Below are 14,639 nucleotides of genomic sequence, written 5' to 3'. Positions count from 1 at the left end.
CCTGGCAACCATAAGTTCATTTTCTAAGTCTGTGAGTCTGTTTCTGTTTTGTAAATAAGTTCATCTGCATAATTTCTTTTGAGAATATGTAAATAAGGGATGTCATATCATATTTCTCCTTCTCTGTCTGACTTAACGTTACTCAGTATGACCATCTTTAGGTTCATCCACGTTGCTGCAAATGGCATTATTTCATTCTTTTTAATGATTAAGTCATAGGATTTTTTTTTAAACACTCATGTCCTATACGCATTCAGACTCCAGGAGAGCTCCAGTAACTTGCAAACCTCACAGTTCAAGTTTTTAAATATCACTGGTCTTTCTGCTCAGCCCAAGTCCACAAGATACACATTTCTGGCACATTTCGAGGCAGTCTGATGCATGAGCTTACAGAGCTCACAGGCAAGAATAACGTGTTATGTGCCTTCTTTGCAAGTCTCAAGGAGTTATCCAAGTTACTATGGTTATATTAGCAATTCACTGACTTCCTGTTGCATGAAGGGATAAATAAATAAATGAATGACAAAGACTTGATAAAGTGTGGCTCAGCCATTACAATATTTTAAGCCAATAAAATAGGAAAATACATCATGTAATGAGACCAGCACATCTAAGAAAAGTTATCATGTCAGCAGAAACAGCAGGTTCATACTGTGTACTTTAGCAGTGGTTTCACTTGTTCTGTCTAAACTCCACAGTGACTTCTTATAAAAGGGTCTTTGTGCTGTTCTATGTCACCAGTGTGTATGTTTTAAGATGGCATCATACAGACTGCTTCCCATAAAACAGCATTTTCACAGAAAGCAGTGTTGCCATAGACAGATAGTTATAATTTTTACATTGTCTTTCAAAACTAGACACACTAATTGACTCAAAGGTAGAGACTGATGTCAAGAGGTAAACACACAAAACTAAATCTAACCTGCCTGTTCCTTTCTGTGGCAAGGAGTAGGTGTCTTTGCACCAGGGATCCCTTCAGTAGAAAGACGGGACCAATGATCCTACACGCAAGGAAGCAAAGGAGACACAGATGTAAAAACCAGGCTTTTGGACTCAATGGGAGAAGGTGAGGGATGGGTGATTTGAGAGAATAGCACTGAAACATGTGCGTTACCACATGTAAAACAGATGACTAGTGCAAGTGTGATGCATGAAACAGGACACCCAAAGCCTGTGCTCTGGGACAACCCAGAGGGATAGGGTGGAGGGAGGTGGGAGAGGGATTCAGGATAGGGGGGACACATATATACCTGTGGCCAATTCATGCTGATGTATGGCAAAAACCATCACAATATTGTAATTATCCTTCAATTAAAATAAATAAATTAATTTTTTAAAAAAGAAAAACAGTTAAAATAGTGTGTGCGGCAGTATAATCCTTTGAGTTGTTTGCTTTTCATGAAATAGTCTTAAGATTCTATCAATACAATGAAGATATCTTTAAAAATTTAGTTATATTCTTGCTAAACAATCTCAAACTTACAGGAGAGCTGCCAGAACAGGTAAAAGAATTGCTATACCTCTTTCGTCCAGATTCCTCAAATGTTAGCATTTTCCTGGGCTTGCTGACCACCCATAGTGGATTGTCATTAATCTGTTTTTGAAATGTTTGGAGAGCCAGTTGCAGAAATGATGTCCCAACAACCCCAGATCCTCCAGTGTTATTTCATAAAAACAAGGACACATCTAAAAGCAACCCACAGGTCTCCAAATAAACTGTCAACACTGGTACAATACAACTGTCTAATTCAAAGGCTCCATCCAACTTTTGCCAAATCTCTCCCTCTTTCTGTCTCTTTTTTGATTCGGAATCCTATCCTGGAAAACATGTTGTATTTTGCTGTCTTGCCTGTTAAGACACTTTCTTTTTTATTTTTTAAATTTTATTTTAGTTTTAAACTTTACAATATTGTGTTAGTTTTGCCAAATATCGAAATGAATCCGCCACAGGTATACATGTGTTCCCCATCCTGAACCCTCCTCCCTCCTCCCTCCCCATACCGGCCCTCTGGGTCGTCCCAGTGCACTAGCCCCAAGCATCCAGTACCGTGCATCGAACCTGGACTGGCGACTCGTTTCATACATGATATTATACATGCTTCAATGCCATTCTCCCAATTCTTCCCACCCTCTCTCTTTCGATTTGGAACAGTTTCTCCTCTTTGTCTGCCTTTCAACTATTTGATGGTTTTTAAAGAGTAGGAGCCTTAGCTTCCTGTAGGAGAGCTTTCAGTGGAGTCCATATGACATATTCTCATGACTAGGCTCAGGCCATGAGCTGCTGACAGTGATACCACTGAAGACGCAGTGCCCTCCTTAGTACCTCACATTAGGGAGACATGATGTTCACCCATCCTTCCACAGGTGGTGTAAACCTTGACCACTTGGCATGTTGCTCCCTACCAAATTGCTCCACCTGAAAGCCACCATTTCCCACTTTGCAATTGGTTTGTATTTTGGTTTTCTATGATGGGGAGTTATTTTAATATTGTGCTAATATCCGTTACCTCATTCAGTCTCTGCCCACCAGCCTCAGCATCCATTGATAGTGCCTGTCTCAATCAACCTTTTGTTGTGCGTGATGGTTGAAAAATGGCTATTCTCTGTTTTCTACATTGAGGGGTTGACATTTTGCAAGAAAAAAATTCTCTTCTATTCCGCTTATTCCTTTTTTCTTATATCTGTAGGTTCTCATGGATTCCTATTTTACTGTGGGTTGTAGTCTGTTACTATCATTATTTGTTTTGATGTTCAAACTGTTCCCACTGTGGCCACGGGGAGCCCCTTCACACTGGCTCCTGTGCCTCTTTGATAGTCCTCATCCTTTTTTGAATGTTTACATACTTTCTGATTTTACAAGATACACGAGGCTCATATTGTACTTTATTTGACTCAGTATTTATTTTCCAAGAAGCTTTGATTCCTTGAGAGGAGAATGGTATTTAGAAACCAAGATCTGAGGGTTTTTTTTTTTCCCATCCTCATAAAAATGGGAGAAATAATCCCATGCCAACCAATAATAATAGCTAGACTTGATAGAGAATTTATGTGCTAAACACCAAGAGCCACAGGAATTAAATGGATTAATTATTTAATTCTCACAACAGTCCCATGAGGTTGACCTTTATTTTTATCTCAATTGCACAAGAGAAAAATGAGACACAAGGAGGTTAAAAGCCTTTTCCAGGACCTGATGTAGTGAATAGTGGAGTCAAGATCCAACCCAGGCAGAATGAGTAAGGAAACCTAGAGTCTAAAGGCTAAAGAAGTCATCGAAGTCATCACTCAGTCAAGAAGTCTACAAGATGTTCTTTTGTATCCCTAATTTTTTGTTTCATTTTATGTTCCTAACCTTGTTTTTTCTTTCTTTTATCAAATACTTTCAATATCTTGATTATATGCTCCCTCCATTCTTTCTCCTTAATCAAGATACTAATTAGGACTTTATTGTTATCTTTGATTAATCATAAGCATCACTATCCACAATATGAAACATACATTTGTTCAGGATATTCTGAACCCTATCTGAAAAATACCAAAATTTAATCAGTGGGAATTGAAATTTGGCCAGATTGGTACCATGCAAAATGTCATTAAATGAATTGAAAAGACAACGTCTTGCCCCTTTCCCTTCTCTTTCTCAAAGTGGAGAAGCCAGAAAGGTGGCTGAAGATATTAAGGCAGCAAAGTATTTGAGGATTCCATGCAGAGGCAGAGGCTAGCAGGTTTATTGGCCAAATAACTGGGCTTCCCTGGTGGCTCAGCTGGTAAAGAATCTGCCTACAGTGCAGGAGACCTGGGTCCAATCCCTGGGTTGGGAAGATCCCCTGGAGAGGGGAACAGCTACCCACTCCAGTATTTTGGCCTGGAGAATTCCATGGACTATACAGTCCATGGGGTTGCAAAGAGTCAGACATGACAGCATGGGATTATTTCTCCCATTTTTATGAGGATGAAAAAAAAAACCCTCAGAGGCCTGAAAATCTAACATGCTCCTCAGACTTTCTCAATGTCACTCCCTCAACCAGACATTTAGCAGGAACCTGGTCACACTTACTTCTAAATCAAGGCTTCTGTTTAGGGTTTGAAAAACAGCTATTAGGTCTCACTGAAGGAAAATCTATATGCTTGAGCTGTCAAGTAAGAGGGGGCAAAGGTAAAAAACATTCTTAAGAAAATTAAGGATACGGACAGCTTTCTTTACTCTACCAGCAGACATAGCACAAAGACTCTTTTATCATAGGAAAGCCTATGGCTGTGCATAAGTGTCTAGACAAGAATCTGATGGAGATCCCAGGGTTCTGTGTTCTAATATGACAAATTGACAAGAGATAATCTTAAGGATAATTACATCTGTTGTCTGCCTCATCCATAAAGAAATAACAGCTCAGAGTCTGAGGAGAAGAACATCTGAATAAAGGCCAGTTTGAATTTTTTGCAAATATGGGTCAAGTAGCTGAGTGAAGTGACCTATTGAGTAGACTCTCTTAGTATCATTCACTTGTACATTGGATGATGTGTTTTAAAATCTGTTTTAATCTTCTCATCTTGACAGTGACTTGTCAAGAAATCTGTTCCCTTTTCAATACAGTACAGAAAAGTTTGTTTCCTTTCTTTTTATGATTTTTTGCAGAGGTGGTTGAAAAAAATTTAACAAATACATGTTCCTATTCAAGGTTGCTTTTGTCCTTTAACAATAAAGCAGTCATTCAGGCATTCAATATGAAAGTATTTCAATTGGGCAAAAATGCCAGGAGAAAAACTTTATGGTTGATTTTTCTGAAGGCTTGTTCTCGCTGCTAAGGGTAGGTTATCTACCTAAAAATACATTGGAACTACTCCTACAAGTACAGGGTGAAGAGATAATTTTTACTCTCATTTATATAGTATACATTTAATGTAAATATAAAATATAATATTGGAGGGCTTCCCTGGTAGCTCAGATGGTAAAGGATCTACCTGCAATGTGAGAGACCTGAATTCGGTCCGTGGGTTGGGTAGATGCCCTGGAGAAGGGAATGGCAACACACTCCAGTATTCTTGCCTGGAGAATTTCATGGACAGACTGCAGGGTTGAAAAGAGTTGGACACTACTGAGTGAGTAGCACACACACATTTATTATGTATTTAATTTATAACTTATATATGTATCATATGTTATATATTTAATATGTGTTCCCTAGTTGGCTCAGTGTCACTGGAGCTACTAGATTAGACCAGTAGCTAGTAGCTCACACAGCACTTTTGTGTTAATAAAGGAAACGTGCCCTCGTTCAGACCTGCTTCAGTGAAGTCATCATTCCTTAGGGCAGGGGAGGGAGGTGCTGAGACTTATGAGTAAATGTGGGCAAAGGGCACACTTTCTGGGGGTATATGTATGTAAGTTGACCATAGTTAACTGTGCAGTGTTATATATTTGAAAGTTGTGTAAGGACCTCCTTGATGGTCCATTGATTAGGTTAGGACTCCACTGCCGCTGGTCTGGTTGGGTAACTAAGACCCCACAAAGCTTCAGTGGTATGGCCAAAAACAATGATAATAAACTTTTTAAAAAGTTGTAAAGAAAAAAATGTCTTGTTCACTCACTGCAAACATGAGCACACTTGCAGCCCTCATGTGACCCCTCTCCTAGTCCTGGGTGGGCATTGCTGATTGTGAGAAACATTTGCTTCCTTGAAATCAGGACTCAAAGCAGCCTCCGTGCTGGCACTGCAGCCATCCACGACTGATCAACCACACTTGGCACCACAAAGAATCCTAAACCTGCCTAAGATCTACTATTGTATCGAAGTTCACATCTTGGTTGACATATTGTACTACAGGCACCACAGGAGACGCGGTTTCGATCCCTGGGTTGGGAAGATCACCTGGAGAACGAAACGGCAACCCACCCTGGTATTCTGGCCTGGAGAATCCTCATGGACAGAGGAGCCTGGCGGGCTGCAGTTCTTGGGGTTGCAAAGAGTTGGAGACGACTGAAGCGACTTAGCATGCACTACAGTTTTGTAAGATATTACCACTGGGGAAAACTGGGTGAAGGGTACCCCAGAGCTATTTTTACTCACAAAACATCTGACATCAAACATGTCAGAATTTCCCCTACAGCAACCTATTCTACACCAGCTGGGTGCTGCAATTCAATTCAGTTTGGCACCATCTCCCTGAGGTTAGAGTCACACTCCACAAGCTCAGGGCTCAGTCTCATGAGACTGCCCCCACTTCAGAAGCCAGTCGCAACTCTCAGGCCTCCCATAACTTTTGGCTGACTGAGTATACATCAGGGGTGACCATGACCCCCTCCTCAGATTTGATACTTTGCTAGATAGAACTGCTCACAGAACTTAGAAAGGCACCACACTGGTTCCCAGGTAGCACAGCTGGTAAAGAACTGATAAAGAATCTGCTTGCGGTGCAGGAGACCAGGGTTCAATCCCTGGGTTGGGCAGATCCCTGGAGAAGAAAACGGCAACCCATACTTGCCTGGAGTACCCCATAGACAGAGGAGCCTGGTGGGCTACAGTCCACAGGGTCACAAATAGTCGGACAAGACTGAACACGTGCACACACATGGGCTTATCGTAAAGGATAGAACTCGGAAATAGCCAAATGGAAAAAATGCTTAGAGCAAGGTGTGGGAAGAAGGGGTGAAGGGAGCTTCCATGCCCTTTCTGGGGGTACCACCCTCCCAGCACTTTGATATTTCACTTACTGGAAACCTCTCTGAATTCTGTCATTTAGGTATTTCTGGAGATTCCATTATGTAGGAATGATTCATGAAGCCATTAGCCATTGGTGATTGACTCCGACTTCACCCCTCTCCTCTCCCTTGAGGGCAGGGAGGTAAGGTTGAAAGCTCCCGCCTTCTAATCATGGCTTCTGGTGGCTGATCTCCATTCTAAAGCTATACAGGAGCCCCCAGGCCCCTGTCATCTCCTTGGCGTGCAAAAGACACCCAATCACTGAGAGAGAGAGAGAGGGAGAGTGTGTGTGTGTGTGCGCGTGTGTGTTTGTGCGCTCTGTATGCTCAATGACTTAGTCGTGTCAGAGGCTTTGCAACCCCGTGCACTATAGCCCATCAGGTTCTTCTGCCCATGGGATTTCTCAGGCAAGAATACTGCAGTGGACTGCCATTTCCTAGAATACTGGAGTGGTTACTATGTCCTTCTCCAGGGGATTTTCCTGACTCAGGGATTGAACCCATGTCTCTTGTGTCTCCTGCATGGCAGGCAGATTCTTTATCACTAGTGCCACCTGGGAAACCTCCAACTCACAGGGCTGATCCCAAAGGCTTTAGGAGCTGTGTGCCGGGAATCAGGGACAAAGACCGTGTACTATTTCTTATCACAGGTACACAGAATTTTCTGTTTTATTTCTTACAACTGCCTACGGATCTAGTTACCTCAAAACAAAAAGATAAATTTTTAAAAAATCTATTGGGATTTGCAATAATTTCCAAGAGAATCTCTCTAATGTGATACTAGTGTGACCATTTTAATTAAACCAGAAGCAAGCAAGGTGCTAGTTCATCTAGTTCAGTTCTTTTTCTTCAGAAGGAAGACACAGAGGCCAGAGGTTATTAGAACTGTTGCTGGGATGCCAGAATCTGTATATACATAATCCCTGAAGTGCATAAAAGAAGGAAACTGACATTTATTGGGTGACTGTTTATGACGGGCAGTGTCCTAGAGAAGTTTATATGAATGATCCCATTTAACTTCCCAGAATTCTCATAGGTATTATTCCCATTTTACAACCGAGGAAATTGAAGAGTCGTAAAATGAGCAAGTGATGGGCCTGTATTCAAAGTCCCTATGAATCTGGAGCACTTAGTTTTCTACCATCCTTTTTAAAACTTTTCTGAATTTTCCTGGCTGTCCAGGGGTTAAGAATCCATCTGCCAGTGCGGGGGACACAGGTTCAATCCCTGGTCCAGGACGATCCCACATGCATAGAGCAGCTAAGCCCATGCTCCATAGCAAGAGGAGCCACTGACTGTAGTGAGAAGTCTGCAGACTACAATGGAGAGTAGACCTCACTTGCCACAACTAGAGAAAGTCCGAGTGCAGCAATGAAGACCCAGTGCAGCCAAAAATTAAAAAAACAGACTAAACCCTTAATTAAAACAGTCTTTTCCCACTATAGTCATTATAAAAAATAAACATTTCATAACATTTTAATTATGTAAAAGATCAAACCAGTCAATCCTAAAGGAAACCAACCCTGAATACACATTGGAAGGACTGATGCTGAAGCTGAAGTTCCAATTCTTTGGCCACCTGATGTGCAGAGCTGACTCATTGGACAAGATCAGGCTGCTGGGAAAGACTGAGGGCAGGAGGAGAAAACGGTGACAGAGGATGAGATGGCTGGATGGCACCACCAACTCAATGACATGAGTTTGAGCAAACTCCTGCAGACAGTGAAGGACAGGGAAGCCTGGTGTGCCATCATGGGGTCACAAAGAGTTGGTCACAACTTAGCCACTGAACAGCAACAATTACACGAAAGTCCATTATAAAAACAAATAAATTGATTATAATGAATAAATATCAGTTGTAACCCAAATGCACATACACACTGAGAATCATTTTTTCCAATATTCATACCAGGTAAGATGCCTAGGAAACATCACTAGTGGAGGTGATGGAATTCCAGTTGAGCTATTTCAAATCCTGAAAGATGATGCTGTGAAAGTGCTGCACTCAATATGTCACCAAATTTGGAAAAGGCAGCAGTGGCCACAGGACTGGAAAAGGTCACTTTTCATTCCAATCTCAAAGACAGGCAATGCCAAAGACTGCTCAATCTACCGCACAACTGCACTCATCTCACACACTAATAAAGTAATGTTCAAAATTCTCCAAGCCAGGCTTCAGCAATATGTGAACCGTGAACTTCCAGATGTTCAAGCTGGGTTTAGAAAAGGCAGAGGAACCAGAGATCAAATTGCCAACATCTGCTGGATCATGGAAAAAGCAAGAGAGTTCCAGAAAAACATCTAATTCTGCTTTATTGACTATGCCAAAGCCTTTGACTGTGGGGATCACAATAAATTGTGGAAAATTCTGAAAGAGATGGGAATACCAGACCACCTGACCTGCCTCTTGAGAAACCTGTATGCAGGTCAGGAAGCAACAGTTAGAACTGGACATGAAACAACAGACTGGTTCCAAATAGGAAAAGGAGTACATCAAGGCTGTATATTGTCCCCCTGTTTATTTAACTTCTATGCAGAGTACATCATGAGAAATGCTGGACTGGAAGAAGCACAAGCTGGAATCAAGATTGCCGGGAGAAATATCAATAACCTCAGATATGCAGATGACACCACCCTTATGGCAGAAAGTGAAGAAGAACTGAAAATCCTCTTGATGAAAGTGAAAGAGGAGAGTAAAAAAGTTGGCTTAAAGCTCAACATTCAGAAAACGAAGATCATGGCATCTGGTCCCATCACTTCATGGCAAATAGATGGGGAAACAGGGGAAACAGTGTCAGAATTTTTTTGGGGGGGGGCTCCAAAATCACTGCAGATGGTGATCACAGCCATGAAATTAAAAGACGCTTACTCCTTGGAAGGAAAGTTATGACCAACCTAGATAGCTTATTGAAAAGCAGAGACATTACTTTGCCAACAAAGGTCCGTCTAGTCAAGGCTATGGTTTTTCCAGTGGTCATGTATGGATGTGAGAGTTGGACTGTGAAGAAAGCTGAGTGCTGAAGAATTGATGCTTTTGAACTGTGGTGTTGGAGAAGACTCTTGAGAGTCCCTTGGACTGCAAGGATATCCAACGAGTCCATCCTAAAGGAGATCATCCTGGGTGTTCATTGGAAGGACTGATGCTGAAGCTGAAACTCCAATACTTTGGCCACCTCATGTGAAGAATTGACTCATTGGAAATGACCTTGATGCTGGGAGGGATTTGGGGCAGGAGGAGAAGGGGAAAACAGAGGATGAGATGACTGGATGGCATCACCGACTTGACAGACATGAGTTTGGGTGAACTCCAGGAATTGGTGATGGACAGGGAGGCCTGGCGTGCTGCAATTCATGGGGTTGCAAAGACTCAGACACGACTGAGTTACTGAACTGAACTGATGATGCCTTATTCTATACTTTCATTAAAAATACACTAAAATTGATTTTAAGACCCATTAGTGGGGCTTGTGACCTACAGTTTGAAATACACAGTATGCTATTTTCCCTTTCCTGTGACCATTCTGATAATATTGCGGAAAAAAAATCTTTCTTTTCCATGCTAAGCAACAGTCTTCTTTTTAGCTTTTCTCAGATCTTACATACCCAAATTAAAGGGGGACATTGTCTTAGTTAGCCTTTGCTCACTTAAATTCATAGTAGTTCACGCAAAGTGTATTGTAGCATAATTCTTCCTGTGGCTTTAGGCATTTTTAACACCATCCCCCCACCCCCACCCCCACTAACATTTCTCTCTCTCTCTCTTCCTGACCACATCCCTGTGAGGGGGCAGATAGACCCATTCAAATTGAACCCTATCATTTTCTCAACTGATGGGTGGTTTGTTGTTTGAGGAGACTCCAAGGCCATGTCTATAAGAGGCAAATGTAGGCAAGTTATCCACTGATTTACATTTGGCTTAAAAGCTTCTCTGAGTGGGTGTATTGGGTGGTAGTGTTGGGCAGAGTTGGGTTGTGTATCATTTACCCTGGCACTACTCCACAGGACAGGGTGTGCTTGGGTGGCCTAGCATTCCCAGCTCGTTTCCTGGTGGAAGCCATGGTGCACCCACTGGGGACACATATCACCCATTCATGGCCCTTCTTTGAGTAATGATATATCAGGGCCTTCAATTTCCTGGCCTGCTGTGGGATTCCTTTTAGAGCCCAACAATGCTATAGGTCTGTTGGTGGTTGTGTTAGATGCTGATAATTGCTGCTATTGATTTAGCTTCCTGGATGTCAGGGACTGAGTTAAGCAAGTCACACACATTATCTTCTCGAATCCTCAGAGCAACCTGTGATGATGATGTTATTTACATCATTTCATGTAAGCAAAACGGCTAGGTAGACTGGTGGCTTTTGTTCAGTCAGCAAGGAAGAGTTGAATTAGAAAATGTAACAGGAAAGGAAGTTGTAGAGATAAGATTTATATGCACACACACACAAACACACATCCAAAATAGATTTTTGAGGAGTTTTGGAGTCCAAGTTAAGCCTGTCCTTCTTTCTTCCTTTTCTGGCCTTGATCGTCTGGGCTCTGTCATCATCTGTTTCAGCCAACATGATGACAATTTAAATCCTAGAATTTTCTATCCTTGGCTTTTCTCATTTAGAAAAGAAGATTGAAATTGGCTGTTAGATCTGAGCTTATTTTGTAATCACAGGCAGACTTTGCTTTCAAGTGGAAGATACTTTGGCCTTCCTATTGGCAGTGGTTCTCAAATACTAGTGCACATAAGAATAACCTAAGAAGCACCTCACCATGCAGGTTTCTGATCTTTGCCTAGTTAGATTCTAGTTCAATAGGTCCGAGCTGGTTCTTTGAAAACTGCGTATTAAACAAATTTATATTTAACAATTTGAATCAAGTTGATTCAGATTCAATTTGCCTAGGAGCCACATTATGAAAAATGTTAGTTCAAGGTCTTATGAGATGAATGTAGGAGTAATTGACACCGTGAGCTTGCCTCCTTATTATTCATTGGGAAGACTGATGCTGAAACTGAAACTCCAATATTTTGGCCACCTGATGTGAAGACCCGACTCACTGGAAAAGACCCTAATGCTGGGAAAGATTGAAGGCAAAAGGAAGAGAGGGAAGCAGAGGATGAGATGGTTGGATGGTGTTATCCACTCAATGGACATAAATTTGAGCAAACTCCAGGAGACAGTGGAGGACAGAGTAGCCTGACATGCTGTAGTCCGTGGGGTCACAAAGAGTTGGACATGACTTAGCAACTGAACAACAATAACAACTATATTTGGAAGTCATTTTAAACAGCAAAATCACCAAAAAAAGCACAAAATACAAAAATGTGGCACTAAATAGACCACAAAAGGACACATTTACAGTATGAGAGTTGAAACAAGAAAGCTAAGTGTTACCTTATTTGACCTCAGCTAGGAATGTGCATAGAAAACAACTCAATTATTTTTTTTTTTTTGCTCTGTTCATGCACATGTCCTTGGTTGACCATAAAATGACAGTAACAATTGACTTCAGAGTTACAAATAAATGTTAGCAAGCTGCTAACTTAGCAAATATGGAACCTTTGAATAATCAGGATTGATATCAAAGCTGTTGGATATTGAGAGATTGCCACAATTAAAAGCAGAATGATCTATGAATAAATTTATATAAATAAGTATATGTAAAATGATGAAAGTGAATGAGGAGAGTGAAAAAGTTGGCTTAAAGCTCAACATTCAGAAAGCTAAGATCATGGCATCCAGTCCCATCACTTCATGGCAAATAGATGGGGAGGGAAACAGTGAAAACAGTGAGAGACTATTTTTTGGGGCTCCCAAATCACTGCAGATGGTGATTGCAGCCATGAAATTAAAAGATGCTTACTCCTTGGAAGGAAAGTTATGACCAACCTAGACAGTGTGACAGAAAGCAGAGACATTACTTTGCCAACAAAGGTCCGTCTAGTCAAGGCTATGGTTTTTCCAGTGGTCATGTATGGATGTGAGAGTTGGACTATAAAGAAAGCTGAGTGCCGAAGAATTGATGCTTTTGAATTGTGGTGTTAGAGGAGACTCTTGAGAGTCCCTTGGACTGCAAGGAGATCCAACCAGTCCATCCTAAAGGGAATCAGTCCTGAGTGTTCATTGGAAGGACAGATGTTGAAGCTGAAACTCCAATACTTTGGCCACCTGATGCAAAGAGTTGACTCATTTGAAAAGACCCTGATGCTGGGAAAGATTGAAGGCGGGAGGAGAAGGGGGTGAGAGAGGATGAGATGGTTGGATGGCATCACCAACTCAGTGGACATGAATTTGGGGTAAACTCCAGGAGTTGGTGATGGACAGGGAGGCCTGGTATGCTGCAGTCCATGGGGTTGCAAAGAGTTGAACACGACTGAGCGACTGAACTGAACTGATATATATATATAAATACTACGTAAATAGTATTAAAAGATACTATAGGTGAGACCTGCAAATTCTGCCACACAATAGGTAATTAGCAGAAATGCCAATGATGGTTCAAAGAATGGAGCTTCCATAATGGCAGATTATAAGAGTCCTTCATGGAGTCTAGTCCAATGCCTTTCTCTACAAGTCTGCTGACTAAATGATTGGTAGCCAAAGGTGTACAACTGGTCTTAGATGAGTTCTATTACAGCCAGGAGTAGCTGCTCAGATTGAGAGAAGATTCAGTTATGGCAGCTCTGTCTAAACACTTCTACAGTCTGCATGAGTGTGTGAGTGCTGTTGTTTCAGCTGTGCCCCTCTCTTTTCAATCCTATGAACTGTAGCCTGTGAGACTCCTCTGTCCATGGGATTCTCCAGGCAAGAATATTGAATTGGGTTGCCATGCCCTCTTCCAGGGGATCTTCCTGATCCAGGGATCAGCCTCACATCTCTTATGCCTGTTGCATTGGAAGATGGGTAGGTTCTTTACTACCTGTATCACCTCGGAACACATTCCAGTTCTTGCCTGGAAAATTCTATGGACAGAGGAGCCTGGTGGGATACAGTACCAGAGTTTGCAAAGAATTGGACACAACTGAGTGGCTAACACTTTCTACAGTCTAGTCCTAGTCTTTTCCTACAGAACTGGCCTGGGAAGTAGTGAGATATGAGATTGGGGATCCCTTGTAGCCCAGTCAGTCTAATGAATGCTTGTACCAGAGTGTGAGATCATTGACACCCTGCAGATATCTGATTGCCTCTCCTGCAAAGGAAAAAAACTAAATCACAAGATGACCACAGGAAGCAACCTTACACCTGTTGATAGAATCCAATTGAGGGTCACCAGATTGAGCAAATGAAAATACAAAATGTCCAGTTAAATTTGAGTGATTTCTAATTATCTATGCTTATGTATATTGAGATAAGAGAAGTATTGCCCGTGCGTGCTCAGGCATGTCTGATTCTGTGACTCCAAGGACTGTAGCCCACCAGGCTCCTCTGTCCATGGGATTTTCCATGCAAGAATGCTGGAGTGGGTTGCCATTTCCTTCTCCAAGGGATCTTCCTGACCCAGGGATGGAATCCATGTCTCCTGCACCTCCTGCATTGCAGGCAGATTCTTTACCACTGACTGAGTCACCTGGGAAGCCCCCAAATATTGCATCAGTCAGTCAGTCAGTTCAGCCACTCAGTCATGTCCAACTATTTGTGACCCCATGAATCGCAGCATGCCAGGCCTCCCTGTCCATCACCAACTCCCGGAGTTCACCCAAACTCATGTGCCTCGAATCAGTGATGCCATCCAGCCATCTCATCCTCTATCATCCCCTTCTCCTCCTGCCCCCAATCCCTCCCAGCATCAGAGTCTTTTCTAGTGAGTCAACTCTTCACGTGAGGTGGCCAAAGTATTGGAGCTTCAGCTTCAAAATCAGTCCTTCCAATGAACACCCAGGATGATCTCCTTGAAGATGGACTGGTTGGATCTCCTTGCAGTCCAAGGGACTCTCAAGAGTCTTCTCCAACAT

The sequence above is a fragment of the Bos grunniens genome, chromosome 6 (assembly GCF_055505025.1).
Source record: "Bos grunniens cultivar Pamir isolate PY7600 chromosome 6, Bosgru_T2T1.0, whole genome shotgun sequence".
Taxonomy (NCBI): domain Eukaryota; kingdom Metazoa; phylum Chordata; class Mammalia; order Artiodactyla; family Bovidae; genus Bos; species Bos grunniens.
Note: the sequence above shows the minus strand (reverse complement) of the source record.